The sequence below is a fragment of the Pungitius pungitius genome, chromosome 4, assembly GCF_949316345.1.
Source record: "Pungitius pungitius chromosome 4, fPunPun2.1, whole genome shotgun sequence".
In the NCBI taxonomy this organism is placed as follows: Eukaryota; Metazoa; Chordata; class Actinopteri; order Perciformes; family Gasterosteidae; genus Pungitius; species Pungitius pungitius.
In genome coordinates, this window is record NC_084903.1 from 22,396,888 (window position 1) to 22,418,394 (window position 21,507).

Genomic DNA, 21,507 nt, shown 5'->3' on the forward strand with positions numbered 1-21,507 from the left:
CCGTTTGTCCACTGACGCTTTAAAGGGTTCCGTATTTTTCGCCATCTCTAGTCTTTGCAACCAGAAGTGACACAAGAGGGCGGAGCTGAGCACGGCAGAAGGTTGACTTGGATATGAAGACACACTGTGAAAAGGACAGAAACACAGACAACTCCTAGACTGCATCATGTTGTTACAACGTTCCAAAGCGCTTCTTCTTTAAGGTCCTTTTTGCTGTAGAAATGAGCGAGACTTTACTTAATAGACGTCATGTTGAACTGAAAAAGACTTACAAAATCCAATTAAAGCCCATACATTGATTTTTGTTTTACTTGAGGTAATACATCAAGTGAGAAGTAGGCAAATGTTCTATATAACCTGGCCAATACAGACAGGGGGAAGAAGAAGAAGAGCATTTTTATTAAACCTTAATCCTAATCAGCGTTCCTGCATCCACATCAAGCGGCTGGCACCTCCCCCCCCCTCCCCTAAGGAGCTGGATACAGCGATGCGACACACATGCGTCTGATACGTCACGAGGCCTGTTCAATCTACAAACGACCCCCCCCCCCCAAACGTAACCATGAAATTCAAAATTTTGGGCAACAGAACAAGCGATTTCCCTGCAGCCCTGAGCCTCGACAGTAATAAGCAGCACAGCGATTATAGACTTTAAAAAGTACAGGTTGTCATGATGCTTCCACCAGGCTCCAGGCCACACTCTGAAATGAGTTGCTTTTCATAATTAGGTTTCTCTCACTTCTACAGCTGTTTCTGGAGCTTTTAGCCTTTTCGACAAGCGGCGCCTGAACGCACCGTTGGTTTTGGGCTCCGCGAGGCCAGACGGTGACATTTGAAAATTAGCAAAAAATCCACCCTCTGAAAAAGCACGCGGTACCTGCAGGGCCAGGACAAGGTGGGTCCGACTCCTCTTTGCCGCCTCAGACAGTGGCAGATGAAGGAGAGGGGGGGGGGGGGGGGGCGTAATTAAAGCCGCGTCATGAAGGACGTGAACATGCCAGGAGGTCGCCATGTCTCAACAAGGCGTCTCCTCCTCACCTCTCTCCATCCCCCTCTGGCTCTACTCATCGTTATCACCCTGTCCGTCCATCACTGTCTGTCTTCACTTTCTCATTTCACCTTCTAAAAGTGAGATGAGCACGATACAAAGGAAATGCAATGAAGTTCAACCGGGAAATTATAGCTTCAATGCACACCAGGGGAAGCCTTTGGTTGAAATTGTTTTTTTTTTTAAGGAAGCTTTTGTCACACATTTCTTGATGTTTAAATCATTTTAGAGGAAGGAACTGTTTTCAAAGCTGGAACCAACGTCCGAAGGTCCTCTTCCTCGGGGGGGGGGGGGGACTAAACGCTCATTTGTTCTCATCAAAGCTCCTTTTTCGCCGCAATGTTGCCATGGAATCCACGCTGGTACCACGTGACCCCCGTCCTGTCACGTGAGAACGCCTTGGGTAGCTCCACTGTCCCCAGGAGGATGATCCAAACGGCTTCCTCTTTTCTTTTGGGCCCGGGAGATAAAAGTGAACGCTGACCTTCGCCCATCCAGTGTAGGAGCAGCTTTGAGGACTTTGGTGCACACACACAGCGCCGTTTGGACCATGTCATTGGGCCTTTTCGTGAAGGTCGATCCTCGTTAGTTCTCGTGTCTCATTCGAGCGTCGTCCTGTAACAGCGAAGCAGTACGTGCACACCCAGAAGAGGAAGAAGAAGAAGAAGGCGTGTGAGCGGTATCTGCACCCATCAGAGTTTAATACAGCAATCGAAAGCCGACATTTGTACAAAGGATCACTGAAAACAATGTTTTAAGGTCGCTAACGTCTGGTTTGATATGAATTACAATGATACCGTTCGACACTATTTGCAAGTCTGTGTGTAAATGTTTTTACATGCCGATGATATACCGTTTTTTTTTTTTTTTTTCAATAATCATTGTGTTCATTTGAGTGGACTGAGTTCCTTTTGTGTTTTGCTGTAAATAGTGTGTAAAGTGACGGGTTGTGACGGGGACGACTTTGTGAATAATTGTCACTTAGCACAGCTTCGTAGCATCTGCAAGTCCACGATGACAGAGAAGCAGCATTTCTATTTCTTTATTTTTCTATTCTTGCCTTAACCCTTTTAGTATTGGTCATAGCTGTGCGTCTCTTCACTGTTTTAGGACTTTTTTTTGTGTAAGAACAGTTCTCAGACCAGTGTCCCTCACTAAAAGCAGGGGTTTGGTTTTGGGATCGGATTGAAGCAGCGAGGAGCCGGACGGACTTTCACCTCAAACACCTTCTCTCTCTTTTTTCTTTATTTTCCCAACACACGTCTTTTTGAACTGAACTGAAAAGACCTTCACGAGAAAACAGACAAAAGTAGAACTATGAACTGTACACATGTAAAAAGAAAAGAAAAAAAAAGAAGAAAAAGAAAATCTGATGACAATGTGGTTCTTGATTCAGTTGCTACGACAACGAAAAAAAAAACAACAAGTCCTTGTGTTGCTCCTTAATTGTCTGACTTTGTTTCCCCAGAAGCAGTTTGGGATCTTCTCGATCGCGATGTGCTTCTTCATGTTTTTAATGAATCCTCCAGGTCTGTTCACTGTTTCTTCTCCCGATCAGAGAGGGCCGACCTAATTGTACTCAAAGGGTTAAGTGTCATTTGACTTGAAGACTGTGTCGTGATTTACTGTAAAAAAAAAAAAATGAAGAAAAAAAAAAAAAAGTTATTCGGTTAATAAATATTTTAGTTGTTTACTTTATTTGCCGTTTGCCTTCAAAGTGTGATGATGATGATGAAGATGATGATGATGACTGGCAGCCGGGTTCACAGGTTGGCGCTATGTGGGTCACAGCTCCAGAGTAATTATAGAAATACACTCCCCACTAAATGCTTTGCAGTCGTTCGATAGATAGCCGTGGAAAAGTCTATCATGTTTTCCACTTCCATCAGTGCTTCTGTTTGGGGGGGGGGGGGGGGGGGCGTGAAAGGCCGCACACTGCAGTGAGCATTAGCGCGCTCCTGTGATGCTTTAAACGGCGCGCCGCTAACAAACAGGCTGATGATGTCGGGGGAAACAAAGAAGCGAGAGCTTCACAACGTGAGGCGTTCTGTTTGTGTCATTTCCTGCAGCGCAGCAATCGGTGAACAATGCACACACACGCACACACACACACACACTATGCGAAGCACACGCGTGTGCACGCCGGGATTCCCGGGATTTACTCTTTATAGTTTATAAAACCTTCACGTTGCAACGTATCCACATTCAGGTTTTTCTGGTTAGAATTAAAGACGAAGACTCAGACACCAACTACTGCATCAGATGTCCATCTTCATCTTGGATGGTGGATTGAGGGGGGGGGGGGGGGGGCGGCTAGTACAGATGGGCCCCGGGGTCCTACATTTTACCCAGGGAGCATTTAGGGGTCGGGTGTCTTTCTCAGGGACACTTCAACATGGGACATGTTTAGCTTTTAGAGATGTCTAACTTTTGAGGTAAACCCCCCCGGCCACCAGCAGCCAAATCGATCAATCTCTCGTCTGTCTATCGACGTTTGATGGAACCCCCCCCCCCCACCCCCCCGTCTATTGAGATGCAACAAACGCGAGTGCTCCACCTCAGGCTGCGAGTGAATACATAAAACTACACGTTAATACAACAAGGCTTAAGCTGCTTAAATGCTTTATCGACGTCCCGGCCGAGTCAAGGCGGTATAATTAAAGAGCGGCACTGAGCCAGTGACGAGGCGGGGGGGGGGGGGGGGGGGCGGCGAAGTGTTTGTTTAACCCCGTGTCACGCTGTGTGTGTGTGTGTGTGTGTGAGAGAATTCAACACATCTGCTTGACCTGCAGATTGATTTCATTCAACTTGCGGTACTATTTTTTGGGGATCCTACACCACCCAGAGTGAAATGAGTCAACAATCACCATGGTGCCGTTGTGTGGTTCCACGCCGAAGCAGCGTTGTTGTTGTTGTTCTCTACTCGGGGCAGAGCGGTAGTTGGCGTAGCCTCGAGGTGTCGAGTGTTCAGCAGGAGAAGCCTCTTCCAGCGTGGGAATATTCTGCCAATTTGGACCTTTTCGATGCACCTAGATGTGAAAATAAATGATTTCTTTTAAATAAGGCTGGACACACACACACACACACACACACACACACCATCCCAGAGTATGAATTTTTTCATAAAGCTTCCAGAAGGAGGAATAAGGTGAAGCAGGCTGAGATGGAGCTGTGGGAGATCTAATAAAGGCACCTACAGAACTGGAATGCAGCGTATGCATTAACGGGGGGGGGCTGTAGGAGCATGTTTGCTGTGGACCTCCATGAATAAATAAATACATAAATCCACAAAATGCCTGCCAGATTGTCACTGTGCCATCGAACTGTGTGGTACTTAAAAAGTTTAACAAGGTCTCATGTAGCAATTCAAAATAAACGAAATGTTATATTTATGAGACAAAAATCAAAAGAGTCAAAAAGATGCATGAGATTAAAGCCCATCTTTAGAAGGGGGACTGTGGTCTCTCTTTTTTTTTTATTTCCCTGATTTTGCAGATGCAGCCAAACCTTTACAAAGTTGAAGGCCTTTGTTCTCCGTCAGCTGTTCAAATGAAATCAAAACCACCAAGTGAGAAGTACAACATCTGTGCCAAACCCTCCTTGGTCCTCTGGTCTGCCTTCAGTCTCTAAACATGAAGATCTTAATGTGAAAAATCAATTACATAAATATTAGTTCAAGGCATTCTGGGTCATGCAGGAAATGAATTGATATTGACAAATCTTTGACTGCAGCGACCACATACAAACACAAATACTTTAATCTTTAAAAGAGTCGATCCATGGGCAGTGGGACAGTGTTTTGGGTAATTCTTGAATTGGCCATCTGGGTGGCTTTCGGGTGCCGCGCCTTCACGGCCCAGAATAAAACCAATTAAACCATCAACCGCCAGCCTCCGCCATGACCTTCACATGCCCGCCCTGACCGGAGCCATTAATTGTCTGTCACAAGTTATTAAGCGATACCATTTATCAATTAGGCGCACGGATTTAAATTGGAGAGGGGATACAGCCCAGAGGCAGAACCATACACAAGTGGCACGCCCATTTAGAAAAGAAATACCAGCCCTAGATGAATTCTTGAAAGGACCTTGTGTATCGGGAGGTGTCAGCAGATGTGCTGGTCTCTAATGTGCTTGTTTATCACTGCGTAGAGACTGCTGATAATCAGTCGAGCGGGCAGATGGCATTTATTAAAAAAACATGCATTCGCAATCAGCTGTTCAACAGCTCCAGGCTCCGTAATCCCCTCAGAGGCTGCTTATGAGAGGAAATAAGGTTCTAACAGAAAGATCCCACCGGCATCCGTGTTTGTTTCCCACTTCACCGGCAAAGAGGTTTGAAAACAACACGTCTGACATCTCCCACCAGTAATAGAGACGTCTCCCACCAGTAATAGAGACGTCTCCCACCACTAACATAGACATCTTCCACCAGCAACACAGACATCTTCCACCAGTAATAGAGACGTCTCCCACCACTAACATAGACATCTTCCACCAGCAACACAGACGTCTCCCACCAGTAACGCAGATGTCTCCCACCAGTAACGCAGACGTCTCCCACCACTAACACAGACGTCATCCACCAGTAACACGGACCATAGAGCATAAATCTAAATTCCTAGTTGCTGAGTTGAAATATCTGTTATTATGTAAACATGGTTTTACACGAGTGTGACACAGCTCTGTGAAATGTCAAACAAGATTGCGTAACATCTAATTATAGATTCCCGGTGCCCCTCTGTGTTTTTTGCCATTCTTTTTCCTTGGTGAAATCTTCAATCTGGGGGGGGGGGAACTGGGCCAGACGTGGATGATCAATAGACTCTGTGTGATCACCTGACAGATCCTCATGAAGCCCTCAGACCCGCCGGCGCCTTCCTCCGCTCGCACCGACCGAACAAAGCAGAGCGCGACAGCGCGAGGCCTCGGACGCTCTTCATTTCCCGAAGAGAGCCGCGTTCCTCCCCATGCGTCGCCATGGCAACGAGGAGAGGCTCAAAAAAAAAAGGAAACAAGCTACAACTTTTGCAATGTTCTGGTTGCTCAAGATGCAATTAAAGATGATTAGAGATCATGAGCATATTTAATTCTTACTACCAACATAGTATGTGTGAGCTCTAATGATTAAACACTAAGTGATTATTCATTACACGCCCTGATATCAGGATTACACAGCTAACAAACACGGAAACTCTGTTTGCAGGTGTGTGTGTGTGCTTCCATGAAGGCAAAAGGTCTGCACGGTAAATATGACTGGACTAGATAACAGGACACTCACTGGGTAATGAGACAGGAAGAAATGTTAAGGGAGCCCTGGGAGGGACATGTAATGAAGCATTGTTTGCAGGACGAGCACGCACACACACACACACACACACACACACACACACAGGTAATGAAGCATTGTAGGTGGCGGAGCCTGGCTGCAGCTGATAACATCCCGTTGTGCCTGATGGAGGACAATGGGCCGTAGAAAGGGAACTACACATGTGCCAAGTGTGACCCCCCGCCCTCACACACACACACACACGGCCCTCTGGTGCAGCATTGATCACTTCCCCCTCAGCACGGACGCCTCCCACCAACTTGTTCACTTAAGAGAAGAGGCTTCTTCCCCCCCCCCCCCGATCCTGTGACTCCTTTTGATCTGCACGGCGTCTCCGGAAACACTTGGCAGTGCTTCTCTGAGTGGTTTAATTATCCGGCGAGCGGGTTTTGCAGAGTCACACCGGTGAAAACTCCCACCGTGGCTTTTGTCTCCAACCCCCCCTCTTGTCTTTCGCTCCCGTAGTCGAACTGCGATTTCACGTTTTATCTGGGGCGAGAACAGAGAAAAAGCCGTCCTGGACACCGCCGTCTGGCCGGGGTTGGTACCGGCGTGGGGGAATCACCACGGCGGGTCCGTTCCGTTCGGAGCGGCTGTTGTTGTCGTCGTTGTTGTTGTCGTCGTTGTTGTTTGCCAGAATAATGAAGCGATATCGACGCGGCTACAGAGAGACGCCGGAGTGCTGCAGATTGATTCTGAGAGTCATTTAACCCGGACTGATGGGGGCTCGCGTCTGGCGTCTGGGATCCGACGGCAGAGGACGAGCGCCGTCCGTTCCCCTGATTTAATTTCAATTATATGGAATAAGCGGGGGGAGATTTTGGAATTAACGAAGCCCCTCGATTATGGCGGGGGGGGGGGGGAGGGGGTTAAAAGTATAAATTGCAACAGGTAGGTAGAGAAAGTACATTGTGCTGCAACCTGACAGAGCCGCCTGCTCCATTTCAAGGACATTATTCAACAATCCTTTTTTTTGCAGTGGGGGGGGGGGGGGCACCTTTGTGTCTTTGTGTTATTTTGTTCCTCTCCTTTGTTCCTAATGAGACATGTGGGTCGACACTGTAACTCCTCTGAATGCGTGGCGCTGTTCGGCATCCTGTCTGCGATGGTATCGCTGGCATCTCAACCCCTTTTCTCAATGTTCACTGGCTGTGTTGCATGGCGCGTGTGAGCTGGTGGGAGGGGGGGGGGGGTCGTGATGGTTCAGTCAGCGGGGAAACCTTCAAAGGTCGGATGCGGGACAGGAGTGAGGAGAGAGGGTCAGTGTGCGTTTACTGGCCTTTGATTTCATCGTCTCCCACTCAGCAGGAGCCTCGGCCAAAGACAGAAACGTGCAGGAAAGGTTTTAAAGAGCTTTTGCAAAGGAGCACGTTTGCAACACATTTCCGTCACAAAGAATTAAGGCTGGAATTTGGTTTTAGGCCGTTGTCACTTTTGCTTCAGGAGCAACCTGTCAATCACAAAGAAAGTCGCCCCGCCTTAAAGCATAATATGCATTATGGTCGATTTTAAACTGAACTAAACACAACTAAATGAACATTTAGAACACAAGTACAATTGCCCCCCCCCCCCCCGCTGAGCACAAGTCAGCGGTAAATATAAAGGGCCCAAGTGTGAATGTAGCTGCTGCACGCCGCCATGTTCGCTCCACGTTAACCTGCTTCAGGAAGGGCTAAAAAATAGACAGCGGCGTGGTGACCGATTTAGAGAAAGCTGTCACAAAGCGAAGGCCCCAATTGTCGAATGAGCACCTGAGACTGTTGGATGTCTGTTACACTCTGCACCGCATCCACCCACCACATCACACCTGAGCACCACGACCGTCTACACAACGCCGTGAAAACCACAACGTGAAGAATTATCGACGTACGACAGGACGAGCAGAAAAGAAAAAGAGAATTGCATTGACTTCATTCTGGAAGGACTCAAATTCACAAACTTGCTTTGCAATCTCTGCACGTCGAGAACAAATTCTCAACTGTTCTGGTTTTTTTTAACATCCGCAAATGACAAAGTAAAAAGGGGAAAATGAAGCGGAAAAAAACAAGCAACCGGGTGAAAGAGCATCAGTCACTGCTGAATCCGCCTGGAGGGGGCGACATGACGATGACATTTCAGCCTGTAAGATCACACAGCTTTTGTGCAAAGTCAATGTCTGACAGCGTTTCCTCAATGTTTACCCTCCACGGAAAGGAGCTCTGAGCTCATACATCTAAACGCCTGTACATAGAGTGCAACTCCCAGGATGCATTGCTCTGTGAGACCCGTCCCTTCAGCGCCGACCCTCGCTGAGAACGCACATCGTGCGTGTGCGGCAGGCCGAGAGGAGGAGGGAACGACGAGAAGCCGTGAGACAGAAAGCGGGAGGAGGACGGACCGTTCGGGCGACGGTTCGGTCGGGAAAATTGAAAAGGTGAAACGTCCGAAGCCCTCGTAGCAGCGAGGAGTAACAGAGACAGCCAAAGCCCACATCTTCATCTCAGATCAATTCCTTCTAATCCAGGACACAAGTACGCATTAATGATCCCGGGACCTCTTGCACCTCGTTTCCCCCCCCCCTCAATCACTGACCCACTCTTTGAGGACACAACTTTCCTAAAAATAAAATAAAAAAAAGGTTCAAGATGATCATAAACAGCGGGAAAGTGAGAGGTGCAACGAGGTGCTCGTGGAGGCCCATTTGCATGCCTGTGGAGAGCAGAACTTATAAAGAACCTGGTGCTGCTCAAACAACATTACTTCAAAAGTCGAGATGTTCCACGAAGAAAGCACGAGTGAGTAAGAGTGTCCTGTTGTTCCTGCTGGTTTCTCTCCTCTGACTCTTCCCCCCGGGCCCAGTTTGTTCTGTAAACAAGAGCAACCGTACGGTTTCTTTTGTGCACCCGGAGAGCCCCGAGCTGAGGGAGACTGAAATGGAAGGGGATCCACCTCCCTCCGTCGCTCCTGAGGGGGTTTTTGTTGGTACTCGGAGTTCCTCGCGTTTCCCACGCAGCAGAAGCGCAGCGGATCCTCGGCAATTTCCACTTTGTGTTTTATAATCCCATCCACGGGGGCTGCATCGGAGGCAGAGTGCCGAAGATATTCGCGTTCATTTGATGGTCAGATCAGCATGTTGTGATAAATATGCCAAAGTCTTACTTTGCAGAGGAGCTCTTGATGTAGAACATTTCTGTGCTTGGATTACATCGCGACTGAAACATTTCCAAACTGGCTTTGTTATATAAATAAAAATGGTATCCACTAAGAAGCCTTCAAAAAATACCTTATTTCAAGGGTGGTAGGATGGAAAAGGAACGTGGACTTAAAAGCACTTTACAACTTAAGAAAAGAGGAAGAGAGAAAAGAGCTTTCACATAAACACTAGAGGTCAAGGCCGAGACAGACCTTCTGCGTGAAACAAATCGACCAATCGGGGTAGAGGAAGCGTTATCAGGACGCCTCCCACTTGTATTTCCTGTGATATGCCGTTTCGAGGCTGGATGGATCCGTTTGATGGATCTTCTCACTTGTGCTCCCCACCTGTCGGCGTGATGTCACTGCTCGTCATCACTGTCCACAGGACGCTTTTCCAATTCCAATTCAATCAGGGAGAAAATGAAAATCTCACTGGGCTGTATTATTTATACACAAGACACCCTGCTTTCATCACTGCTGCCATCAGCAGCCTGCCCTCATTATGCAGACACACACACACACACACACACACACGTCAAGACAAACTTACACCGTTCTTACATTCAAACGCTGGCTCAGAGGGAGAAGTGGTAACCGGGTGAGGCGGATACTCTGCAAAGCCTCGTTTGTGTGTTTGAGGACGGCGACTAACGCACAGCGACCTTAAGGATCGTTCAATGAGGAGGTTTGTGTTTTTGGCGAGATTTATGAAAATATAAAGCAAAGACAAAAACCATAACAGCAAAGCCAAATGATACGTGTTTGGTTTCACTGACCCTTCACAGGGAAACTGTGTCCCACAAAGCGGACTTCTTCTCTCCTTCCAGGACACACTGAAAGCTCCCTTCACATCCTGTACTGTTGCACACATTATGCCTTTAAGGGGGGCATACTACTTCCCCATAACAGTGTGAAGAAACGTGGGTCAAACTACTCCAGAAAGAATGCAAACTGAACAACGTGACGGGCTGTAGTTTTTTTTTTTGGCACAGTGCATTTAAAACATTTGACCATGTATTGGCACTTTTTATCACATACTAAATAGTGGTAATATGGATATTAGAATGCAGTCTTTTCTATCTACGTTTTTTCAGCTGACATGTATTCCTCCTTTAACGATGTCGGTTTTGTGAGAGGTTACTGTAAATGAACGTGAATTGTCACAGCACTCTGAACTTCACGAATGAGCAGTGAAGAAGAAAGAGGAACAAAAGAAAACAGGTGAACAGGGCCGAGCTCAGAGGACGACGCGTCACCTTCGGCTTGGGTCCTAAATCGTGACGAGGAGCGAGATGTGACGGGGGGGGGGGGGGGGGGGGGGGGGGGGGTTAATCATCTCTCTTGGTTTCACACATCATCGCCCCTCACTCCAGATTAGATAAATCACTCCTTTTAATCCAGTTCCAAGACTTGGTCGCAGGGACCCAGTGATCTACGGTGCCTCAGACTCGTCTACACGAGTGCCTCCCCGATGACGCGCTGCCACGTCACCTGCTCGGCCGCCGAAGGTCACCGCGGCGACGCCCTGCTCTGCGGCCTCATGGTGGCGAGGAGGCCGAGACCACGCGGCCTCCAGAGCTAATTTATGCTTCTTGTGTTTTCGATTTTCAACCTCTTCCCCGCAGCTTGTGCCCCCCCTACCAGGACTGGAAGGTCAATCGAGACCAACTCTCCATTTGGTTCAGCGCTGTCATCTCTCTGGAAGAGTCATTTATTCAAAAGCACTTCAAACAAGAGCCACTGACAATAGCGAGACTGAAAGAACCGCTATATTTCATCGTGTTTGAGCTGAAGGAGGTACATGCTTTCAAGTCTTCAAAGTTCACGTTTAGGTGATAATATAAAAATAAAATGCAGTTAAAAAGTCTGTATCTGTACCCCGAGTTTTCAAATGACAGGTATGCTTCTCTCTGCCTTGATTTGCTAAAAACCACAGCTACATAACCCGCTTTCTCTTTGCTCCACATTCTGTGTACCTGCAGGACCTTTTTTTGGAATTAATGCTGAATGACAAATTTCCAATAAAAGCCTCAACAATTCTTGTGTCCTTCTTCATACAAATATGCATTTTCCATGAGAGGAAACTACCAGCAAAGAGACGGAAGCAACCTGAGATAACACCCTGAGGGGAAGACCGACACGACCGTGTCATGAACAGAGCGCGGCGTATTGGAGGGTTTTATTTCACATCCAAAGTCAAACAGGTCTGCGTCTCAAGCGGAAATGATCCAAAAGGTATTTCACCTATTTTTGTTCAAAAGGAACTAATCAGTAGTCCGTAATCCTTTATCTGCTGAGTAGCCTGATCAGCTACACTGGGATCGATTGCTTTGGTCTTCGTCTGCACTTTCTGGGAATTTTTCATGTTTTTCCTCATTCCAGTAAATACGTTTACTGAAGAAACACCATAAAATCACTCGTGATTATTTCTCCCTATTTGCAGGTATGTCAGCGTTGTTCTACAGTTAAATGATTGGAAGGATTTCCTGATGAGTCCAAGCTGACGAGACAATGTTTAAGTTTTTTTAAAATAAATAAATGAATGTTATACAGAGCAGGATTTAGCTGCACGTGTGCCGTTAGCTTGGTTCAACCTGTAACGTCACAAGTGCAGCTAATTTAGGGATTCACCTGTCAATGACACATGTATGTAAAGATGCTGATTATACGGTTACGCTCCATGTTGTAAATGTATGTAATCTATGCCAGGAAACACAATAAAATCCCTCTTGTGATTACTTTATACCCATTTACTGTTAAATAAAAGTATTTTATAATTTATTTGGTAAGACAATGTTCTTACCAAACTGCATTTTTCCATCACTCACCCACGGGGGGGGGGGGTCGGTCGGTCCAGATGAAGGGGAGCACGGGAGAACAGTTGAGGACGCTCTGTCGTTGGTGGACATGGAGGACCAAACAGATGAGACACTTTGGGCCACAACTGTGCTGCAGAGCCCTTGTTTTCTCGGAGGCGAAGGAGATACAAAAAAAAAAAAAAACTCCTGGTGCTTCACTGTATTTCTTTGCTAAATTAATTAAGCTTCCAGGGGCCTCAGTGGGGCAAGTAAAATGGAGATTTTAATTAAGGGCCAAGGCTGCAGGTTCCTCCGGTCCTAAGATTATTTGGTCTTCTTTCTTAATTCATAGAAAGAAAGAAAAAAAAGTCTGCCTGTTTATATTAAGGTTGTAATGGGAAAAAAAGGTCATTTGAATAAGTTTAAAATGCACCGTTTCTCTGAAAATAAGTCAGCGATTTTTTTTTTTTATAGCCACGATGGATAAAATAACTTTTGGTCGAATCCCCATCGGCCATAAAGATGGACTTAGTTTACTTTCCTCACTCCTCGGGAAGGAGGAAAAATGAAACCTCAGGACTCGCTGAACTTGGTGACGGGTGACGGGGGGAGCAGCTAAAACCAGACTGTCTTTATAGATGAAGGTGACACGCGCCCCCCACCCCCCCCCCCCTCTGTCTGAGATCCAGATGAAAGAGGAGCTTAGCCGTGCAGATAGCTCAACAGAGGAAAGCTCGCTGCCACAGTTATCACAGCAGCCAGGAGATGATAGGAGGTCATCTCCGTGACAGGCCTATCCGCCGTCCACCAGGCCATCTTCTGGGGGCCCCTAGTGAGGCCCCTTTGTTTCTTCACAACCCCCCCCACTCACCACCGGTGACTCAGCAAGTGTGAGGACGTGAGATTGGTGAGCGTCAGACTTTCCCCTCCTGCAGTCGTGTCACAGTTTGAGGGTGGCATCTTTGCAGGACGAGGGGCCCCCCCGCTGCCACCAGCTGACCCACTTTCACAGTGTTTAAATATACATGAAAGTAGTATCTGGAGAAAAAAAAGTTCAAATTGTCTACAAGAAGGCAATTTAAAGAGAAAAAAAGTTGAATAGTTGTTGCCTTTGTGCAAAGAAAGGCTCCAAAAGATGCTTTGTGGTAGACGATGTACTGTAAGTTTAATACATACATGATATATAATATTTCATTAACCAAGCATGCAGTTTGCCATTGGACACAAATATTATTGAAGTAAGACTGTATATAAGTTTGTCCCGTGAACTGAAGTAAAATGAAAGGCACTGATGTCGGACCCCACACACACACACACACACACACACACACACACACACACACACACACACACACACACACACACACACACACACACACACACACACACACACACACACACACACACACACACACACACACACACACACACACACACGGACACACACACACACACACGGACCAGTTAAGTGTTCCCACTGCTGCTTCTTGTGGATGTATTTGTTAAAAGTAAAAAGCTTTGGTTGCGATCACAGCGGCGGGGGACAAACTGAATACCTTCTTTAATCTATGAAGGGATTTGAAGTTCATCACAGAGAGGAGAAAGTTTCCTCAAACTGCACAGATGTGAAACATCGTCTCCTTTTGATACGGTCCGAGCAGACGAAGTGAAGAAAGTGCCCAAATGTGACCTCAATCAGCACTGTCCCCTCCCCGTGCCTCCGCAGGTTGTGAAAAGCAACCCCCCCGTGAAGCCGGATCGAGGGAAAAAAAGTGAAGTTTGCGAGTCGGCTGTTTGAGGGAGCGTCACCGGAGAGAATGTTTCTCATTCATTTTCCATAAGACGAAATCCGGTTCTTTTATTACCTGGAAAACACTGTAGAAGCCTGAAAAGCAACGAGGCCGAGTGACTGTTCCCAGCTGTCAAAGGTCAAGTCGGGATGACCGACCTGCAGCAGCACGTCTGGTTTGTCTTTGTCCGATTTGCCGACTGGTCTCACGCCGGGTGGGGGGGGGACTCAGAGGCCGTTCTTACAAAAGTTATACAAGGTCAGCAGAAATGACAACGCGGCGACCGAAGAGCCGTCCCGCCCCCCCCCCCCCCCCCCCCCAGGAGTCTCACAATGGCCGCTTTCAAACACGCCACTTACTCAGTCTTTCATCCTTCGGTCCTGCGCGGCGGCCGCCGCTGGCTTGAAATAAGACCCCACAGCGTTATAAAAATGAACACACTGCATTGTGTCAAAGTGAAACACCTCATCTAGATTTGACTTTGGTCCTGAAAATCCCCCCCCCCCCCCTCCCCTTTTGTTCTCTCACAATGGCCCCGTGAAGGTGTGATATTAGCAGGGTGGGTGACTCGCCATCAAGTGATGATTCATCTGAAGGTGTGTGTGTGTGTGGGGGGGGGGATTTAAAGGAGAGACTGGTCACCGCGGGATTTCAAACACACTGCGTCCTGATCGCCCCCCCGTCTGCTTCTCCAAAAAGGAATAAAGAGAATCACTTATTCAAGGACGACGAGGAGCGCTGCTTCGGTAGAGTATTTCCACATCATGGACCCCCCCCCACCCCCCACCTCCTCATTGTCCACTTCCAGTGATGGCCGACACAGACTTCCTTGATATTTCAAATCCAAGAAAATGCCACTTAAACGGCGCCATGTTTGCAGCCCGTGAGGATCGAGAGGCGAGTGCAGGACACAAGTCTAAACAAGTCCTTGGAGTGAATTTACTTCATTTAAAAGCACCTGGAGCTTTTCTCCCTGCTGTCGAGGAAAGGCCTTTTTCATCCGTAAAGCACACAGAGGTCACAGCTGGATTGAGAGGTTTTTCTTCTTATTCCATTCTGAAGGGGCGAAGATGGGATATTTATCGTTGAATCTGTCACTTTGTGGCGTTCATCTGGCCCGACGGTCGTCTGCTGCAGCAGACAGACACGTGTTCGTGGCTGCGGTTCAGGTTTAATTAGACTGGAAGATGTGAGAGTAGATTGGAGTGTCCAGTCATCTGAATCTGTGCTTTAGGCCGATGAGCCGATGACTTCCCAGTGGAGCTCAAAGTCAGAGCAGCAGCATCTTTGCTGCAGGTAGTTAGTTTTGTCAATGGCTTAACAATATTACATTGATGTTTTTTTGGGCTTCCCGGATAGCACCTCCAAGGAAGACGGGACGAAGGACAGCAGGAGAGCGCAGAGCGAGAGGTCGCGGTGGTACGTCGGGTCGAGGAGTTGAGGAGCTCGATTGCCGATTTGATGCAGTTTAGTGAAGGAGGTGATGGAGGAGGAGGAGATGGCTGTTCATTCCCTTCAATAGTCATGAACACAATTCAGGGATGGGACAGAGACCCTGAATCAAGTCCCACTCGAGTGGACCCAATGGCTGCGGCTCAAAGACATGGGACTCTGGGATGCAGACGGGGGTGCAGGAACAGATCCGATCCGGATGCTTCCGTGCTCAACGGATGTGTTGAATCAGTCCAACGCAACAGTTCCTCCGTCTCCACATCCCTCCTCACACGGCGCAGTGCAGCGTCTGGATGAAGGCACCACAGGGGGAGCAGGAGGCTGAGGAGGCCGAGTCGAGAGGGGCAGCGAGGGGGACAGCGGGGGGGGGGGGGGGGGGGAGGTTAACGTCGGCCCGGCTGCTGCACGAGGCCGCCAGGTCGCATTGCAACACATTCCGGCTGAATATTCTGTCCAAACGGTGCCGTGCGGATTTCCTCCTTCTATTAAAATGAGATGAATTTCCTTTCATCTTTCTACAAATAAACAGGCCATTAGTTGTACTTTCGCAGCGTTCTGACAGCAGAAAGGCGGAGGCGAACACGCAGTGCCGTTATGCAACATTTTCTCATATCCGAGCCCCCAGTGAGGGTTTGTGAGGGTTGCTTCATAAAGACAACATCCCCAACCTATCCACAGGTTCTCTGCATTTGCAGAAACCCCCCCCCCCCACTAAAGGGTGCATTTATACAGCAGTTGCTTTGTAAATATTCAGTAAATAAATGTAGTGGCGATAACAAAAGGCCTCCACTCTTGTATTTGGCATCTTTTACTACTTTGATGGACATAATCAGATCTCTCGTGCCATGCAATAAATATTTTGGTAGGTTCACATCTCCTGCGTGTGCACCCTGTTGCATATTGCATGTGACACGAGGCTGCTCAGAATTGAACATGTCGGGGGCCGACAGTGAGATGTGAGCGCTGCAGAGAGGACAATGAAATAATCATCTGCTTTGCTACGCCCACATTGGCGGGGGACACATTTGTAGAAAATGCTCGACTTATAACATCACAGCCGGCGCCGGCTCCATCACCTTTCTGCCTCCACTGGTGCACAGGACACAGAGACGTTGTGATGCGTGCATGAGCTCCAAATAAATATGAGAATATATATAATCGACAGGGCTTCAGACAATAATGCGTGACATTATTTCAGAGAAAAGAGGTGTTTACACATATTTCCACAAGCCTACTTTGTGATATCTGGTCATTTGTATTCGCCCAAAGACACAAAACCTGATGAAAATGTCTTTAACCCGCAATCACCGTACTGCACGCCTGCCTGATTTAGTCGCATTTCTTGCGAGGCGACGTAAACAAAACATTATTCACTCCGCGGTGCTTTCTTTTGAACACCTACGCCGCCACGGAGCTGCAACGCAACTTCAGCCAACGGCACTCGCCTCCCCAATTCTGAAGAAGCCCCAGTGCCAACGCGGTACCCACGATGCACCTTCAGGACTCGCGTGTCTGAACGAAAGGGCGCCCTCTCAGGAAGAGAGACTAAAAATAAATGAGGATGGAGCCAAGCTGGGAGGCTCTGGAACCACAGGTCACGAGCTCCAAACCCGCTCTCGGCTCCGGGTTACACTCGACGCGCTGCTCGGTTGCGATATTCTCCGAAACGTTTTAAATCAACCGTGGAGAAAGAAGAAGACACAAAGCCACCCCCACAATGCCGAGGGAGGGATTCCAATCAGCTGCAAACTCATGTAGAGAAATTCAACGCATTATAAAAGAGAAGGTTGAATATCCCGTGTGGAATGAAAATATTCACTCGTATGCAGATTTTTTACTAGAATCCTCTTCATGAAGTATCTTATAATGATTTGGCCTTCATCGTATAATCCCTCGACCTGTAAATATTTTACTTTTCCTGCCCAAAACCTGGATGCAGGAGACCACCGAAGAGCTTGTACTGTACCTGTTGACATACTGCTGTTCTTGTCAGTGAGTATTGTGGTGATATAAATGCTTTAAAATGCACCTTATTGACTGCAGAATACTCAGCAGATCTCAGGACCACGAGGAGGGGGGGGGGGGGGGGGGGCGCCGTCATTTCACAGCAACTTGAAAAGGCGTGAAAAGCTTCCAGCAGGAGGACCAAACGTGATGAAAAGATCGGGTCGACCGAGCGAGCCGAAATGGTTAAAGGCCGCACAACATGTTTATAAACCAACCTTTTTTGGAGCTAATGTAGGATCTTTCGACTCATCAGTCGTTTCCCGGGGAGCAGGAAGGCGCTTTTGGGCCTTTGATCGCAGTTTGCGACCTGCGCGAGTGTGTGTTCAGAGCGCCGCTCCCCCCGGACCCGCACAACATCCTCCTCGGGCTAAACAGACGGGTTTATCTCAGCATCTCCCTCCCGCTCAGGTGTTGGACACGTTTGTACTCGACGATACTCAGGAAAACATCTGTGAGTCGCTAGATTTCTTCTCTCTCTCCCCGACTCCCGGGCGAGTTCAGATAAAAGCAAAACTAAAAGCTGCCTGCGGTCACAAAAAAGCTCAAATAAATTCTAAACATTGCTGAAAATACAGAAATAAGAAAAGCTGAAATTCATTTGAAAGAATTGATTTGCTAAAAGATGGTTGGAAAAAGCTAAAATGAAAAATTGCTGAAAATACATGGAACATACAAGAAAGTGAAGTTTTATTTAATTTTATAAATACAGAAATAAAAGCTGAGAATTACAAAATGTATTTTTTGTAGTAATATAAGTAGTAGCAGTAGAAGAGGTAATAGTTTTAGTATTAATAGCATTAGAAAAACTAATTAGTACAGTTTACAAAACAAGTTTTTTTTTAAATGTTAGAATTGTATTGGAGACTGTGGGGCTTGAGAAAGACTTTGTGTGACTCTCAGGCTCCTCAGGCAAAAAGTAAATAACTGGGGTTCTATACCCATGAGTCCGACCAGCAGAAAGAAGCATGTGGCAATAAGTGCATTTCAACCGTAGATAAACGGAAAAGAACCAGAAACGAGTGCAAATAAGCAATTTTACAACTTATCGATAAGAGCCATATGTACAGTTTAAATGAAACAATTTCAAAGTGTTTTTAGTCACTTCAACGCTTTCCAACAATGAAATGAAATTAGATGGTTGTGGCCTGACAATGAACTGGAGGTCAGCTCCCTCCAACATGTAAACTTGAGTAATTACATCAAATACAGGCAGCTATTGGGGAGAATGGTTCTTGTTGAACTCTAACCAGTCAAAGATTTCATGGGAAATGTTCTGCTTTTTGTGTAAAAAAAATTACAGTTGTAATATTAACTAGACACATTTAGTGTGCGTGAACCTTCTCAGTGCACACATCATCTCCAACGTACCAAAGAATCTTGTTCACAGAAAATAAATTCCTTAGAAATGGGCTTTAAACGGAAAAGCCTCTAAACTTTCATAATGCAAATGTGACAGATTTTTTATCTCTTATTAAATTAATTTCAGCATCAACAAAACCCACAAGATGAAGCAGTGTCGTATTTACAGCTTCACCAGACTCCTCTCTGTGGGAGTTGGTCCTGTTTCGGTGACAGAATGAAGGCAGGGAAACTTTCTGACACACTTGTGACTGAGTGGAGGAACGCTGCTGCCACCTGGTGGAGGACAGCAGCGCCTCCCTCCGAATTCATTAATAAACACATGACGGAAACCAGATTTTAAAAAGTTTAATCAACTGGTTATTTAATTTAGAATCCTCACATCATAGAAAAGGCTCAGCGGTGAAAGACGCCACGTTGATATGAAATTGGATTTAGCACTTTTTAACCAAACAGCCGCTGCTGACTGATGAAGGCAACGGCGATCGCTTTAGGAGGAAACCGCGGGCGCTGACGAGGCGTTAGTCGCCTCAGAGGAGGCCGTTACTGTGAGATCATACACTCACTCATTCACCACCCCCACAGGGTGTGGGCACGTTTACTACCCTGTGCGTCTTATAGTTAAATGTCAGGATTAACGGAGCCCTCCCCTGTGTTGCTCACCAGCGATAAGCCCACAGTGCAACAGGAGAGCTATTCCAAGGAACACACTGGTCATCAGGCTGTGGGCATGACACGTCCATCTGTCACAGAAAAAAAAAGAAGTTTCAGCAGTTCAGTATGATGAATACCTCACAGCTCCGTGTGTGGCAGATGGACTCTGGGATGTGGCACAGTAGAAGGCGGCTATTGAAGAATTGAAAGATTAAGTATGCTCATTATCTTTAATGGTTACTTTCAGTTGGACTATCTAACATCTCTTTGTACCCTTTTCACAGAGTATAAAGTCCTCCTGCCATGAAGGGCCGTAGAACGACATTGAGCCACCAAACTACCAAAGAAGGTCAGACTGATATTGGTATAAAATGCCTCCTAACTGAACCTTCCTATGCCCACATTATTTCTTAATCTATATCAAATGCTGTAGACAGGCGCACACACCAGGAACGTACTCACCCATATCGGGTCAATGCTGCAGCAGCTCAGGCATCAAGGAGATGCCACAGCAGCGGGTGGGGTTTTCCTAGTCTGCCTGCAGGGACATGACATAAAAAGGACAGTAAGTAAAATAAAGAGGACAAGCTAACATGAGCACATGTTGGCTATGAGATTTAACAGAGTCACCAACAGAGCTACGCAACGATGTATAGAGAAATGTATCAAGTTATCAACACGGTACGAAAAGGTTAAAGCTGCGCCGCAGTGGAAACACTTGCATACCGTACCCTCAGGTCTACATTTCTTAAACAGAAGGATTAAAGTTATTTGAAAATGAACATCTGGGAAATATGAAAGCTGCGTCAATAAATTAATGGAATAATCCTCCGTAGCAGCAAGAGTGAAGCGGTGACTTTAAATAGGGGTAGAACACTGGAACAAACGTGTAAAAAGATTTACCCTCAATAAAAACCTCATCTCTGTGGGTGGAGTTCCTCCGCCCATAATGAAGAGTCAACTACTGCAGCAGGTTAGTGGGAACGTGCAGACAACTCAAGAGTCAGAAACACCAGGGAAGGCTAAATATGTGGTGATGACCTGCTAGTTTTCATGGTCTGGCTGAGCAGCACCAGGACTTAACATTAAGCGTTGCCAGTGGCAACCGTTTTGATGAATTGCCCCTGTAAAGCAATACAGAGAGCAAATCACCTAAAATATTTGCAGTGGATATTCTGATCCATTGAGATAAGACTCATTAAGACGCACCATTAACACTGTGGGTGAAATGCTGATCCTATAGTTAGGCATCGAGCAGTAGCAGAGCACTGACCTTCAGGTCAGCGTGCTGATGGTGGCCTCGGGGAAGGAGAAGCCTGAGAAAATCCACAGGACGACATCCTCCCAACGTGGGTTAGTGGACTTTTCTCAAAAAGAAAAAAAAAGGACAGGCAGTATTAGAACAGATTTTAGAAACTACAAATCTTTGAACAGAAATCAGGGCTTGGTTGTCTTTTTAAATCCCTCCAAACTAATAATAAACGGAATTATACAAATTGCAGTCTTCTCAAATGCAACAGTGGGCAAAAAACTATTGCTAATATAGGCTATATAATCCTACAATGACTTAAACAAAATGCGCGTTGCGTTACGTTCATAACGCACACATCCATTAAGAGTGGGAGGGTTGAGTCAGATGGCCCCTGTGCACACAGTGTGTCCTCAGGTCGGGTCGGATCGGGGCATCGATGCCACTGCATCAAACGCCCCGACTGATTCGTGCAACTCATCACTCTCAGCCCCCCGCTGGCTTCCTGGATGTGTTGGAGGACACTACCTCCCGTCTTTACCTTGCTTTTCCAGTTCCGACTGTGAGGCAGCTCCATCAGCTCTCATCTCTGAGATGTGTGGATTTCACGGCAATTAGCCAGAATTCCCGCATGAGAAGAAGAAAACC

General features: G+C 46.9%; 1 long non-coding RNA gene and 1 other non-coding gene across 6 annotated transcripts; both read right to left on the reverse strand.

The window, feature by feature from the left end:
- Positions 1 to 1,492: 1,492 nt before the first annotated feature.
- LOC119197548 (uncharacterized) lies at positions 1,493 to 21,490 on the reverse strand. Of its 5 annotated transcripts, none has more exons than XR_009956041.1 (7): positions 21,401 to 21,490; positions 20,884 to 20,972; positions 20,073 to 20,148; positions 19,620 to 19,699; positions 5,887 to 6,044; positions 3,916 to 4,077; positions 1,493 to 1,663 (listed from the first exon to the last, which is right to left on the reverse strand). It is a non-coding gene; the product is annotated as an uncharacterized LOC119197548 (long non-coding RNA). The 5 variants fall into 5 exon arrangements; XR_009956040.1 differs by lacking the exon at positions 1,493 to 1,663 and adding an exon at positions 2,538 to 2,673; XR_009956042.1 differs by lacking the exons at positions 1,493 to 1,663; positions 5,887 to 6,044 and having other exon boundaries at positions 3,861 to 4,077.
- LOC119199785 (small nucleolar RNA SNORD67) lies at positions 21,237 to 21,350 on the reverse strand. Its single transcript, XR_005114956.2, has one exon. It is a non-coding gene; the product is annotated as a small nucleolar RNA SNORD67 (small nucleolar RNA).
- Positions 21,491 to 21,507: the final 17 nt, after the last annotated feature.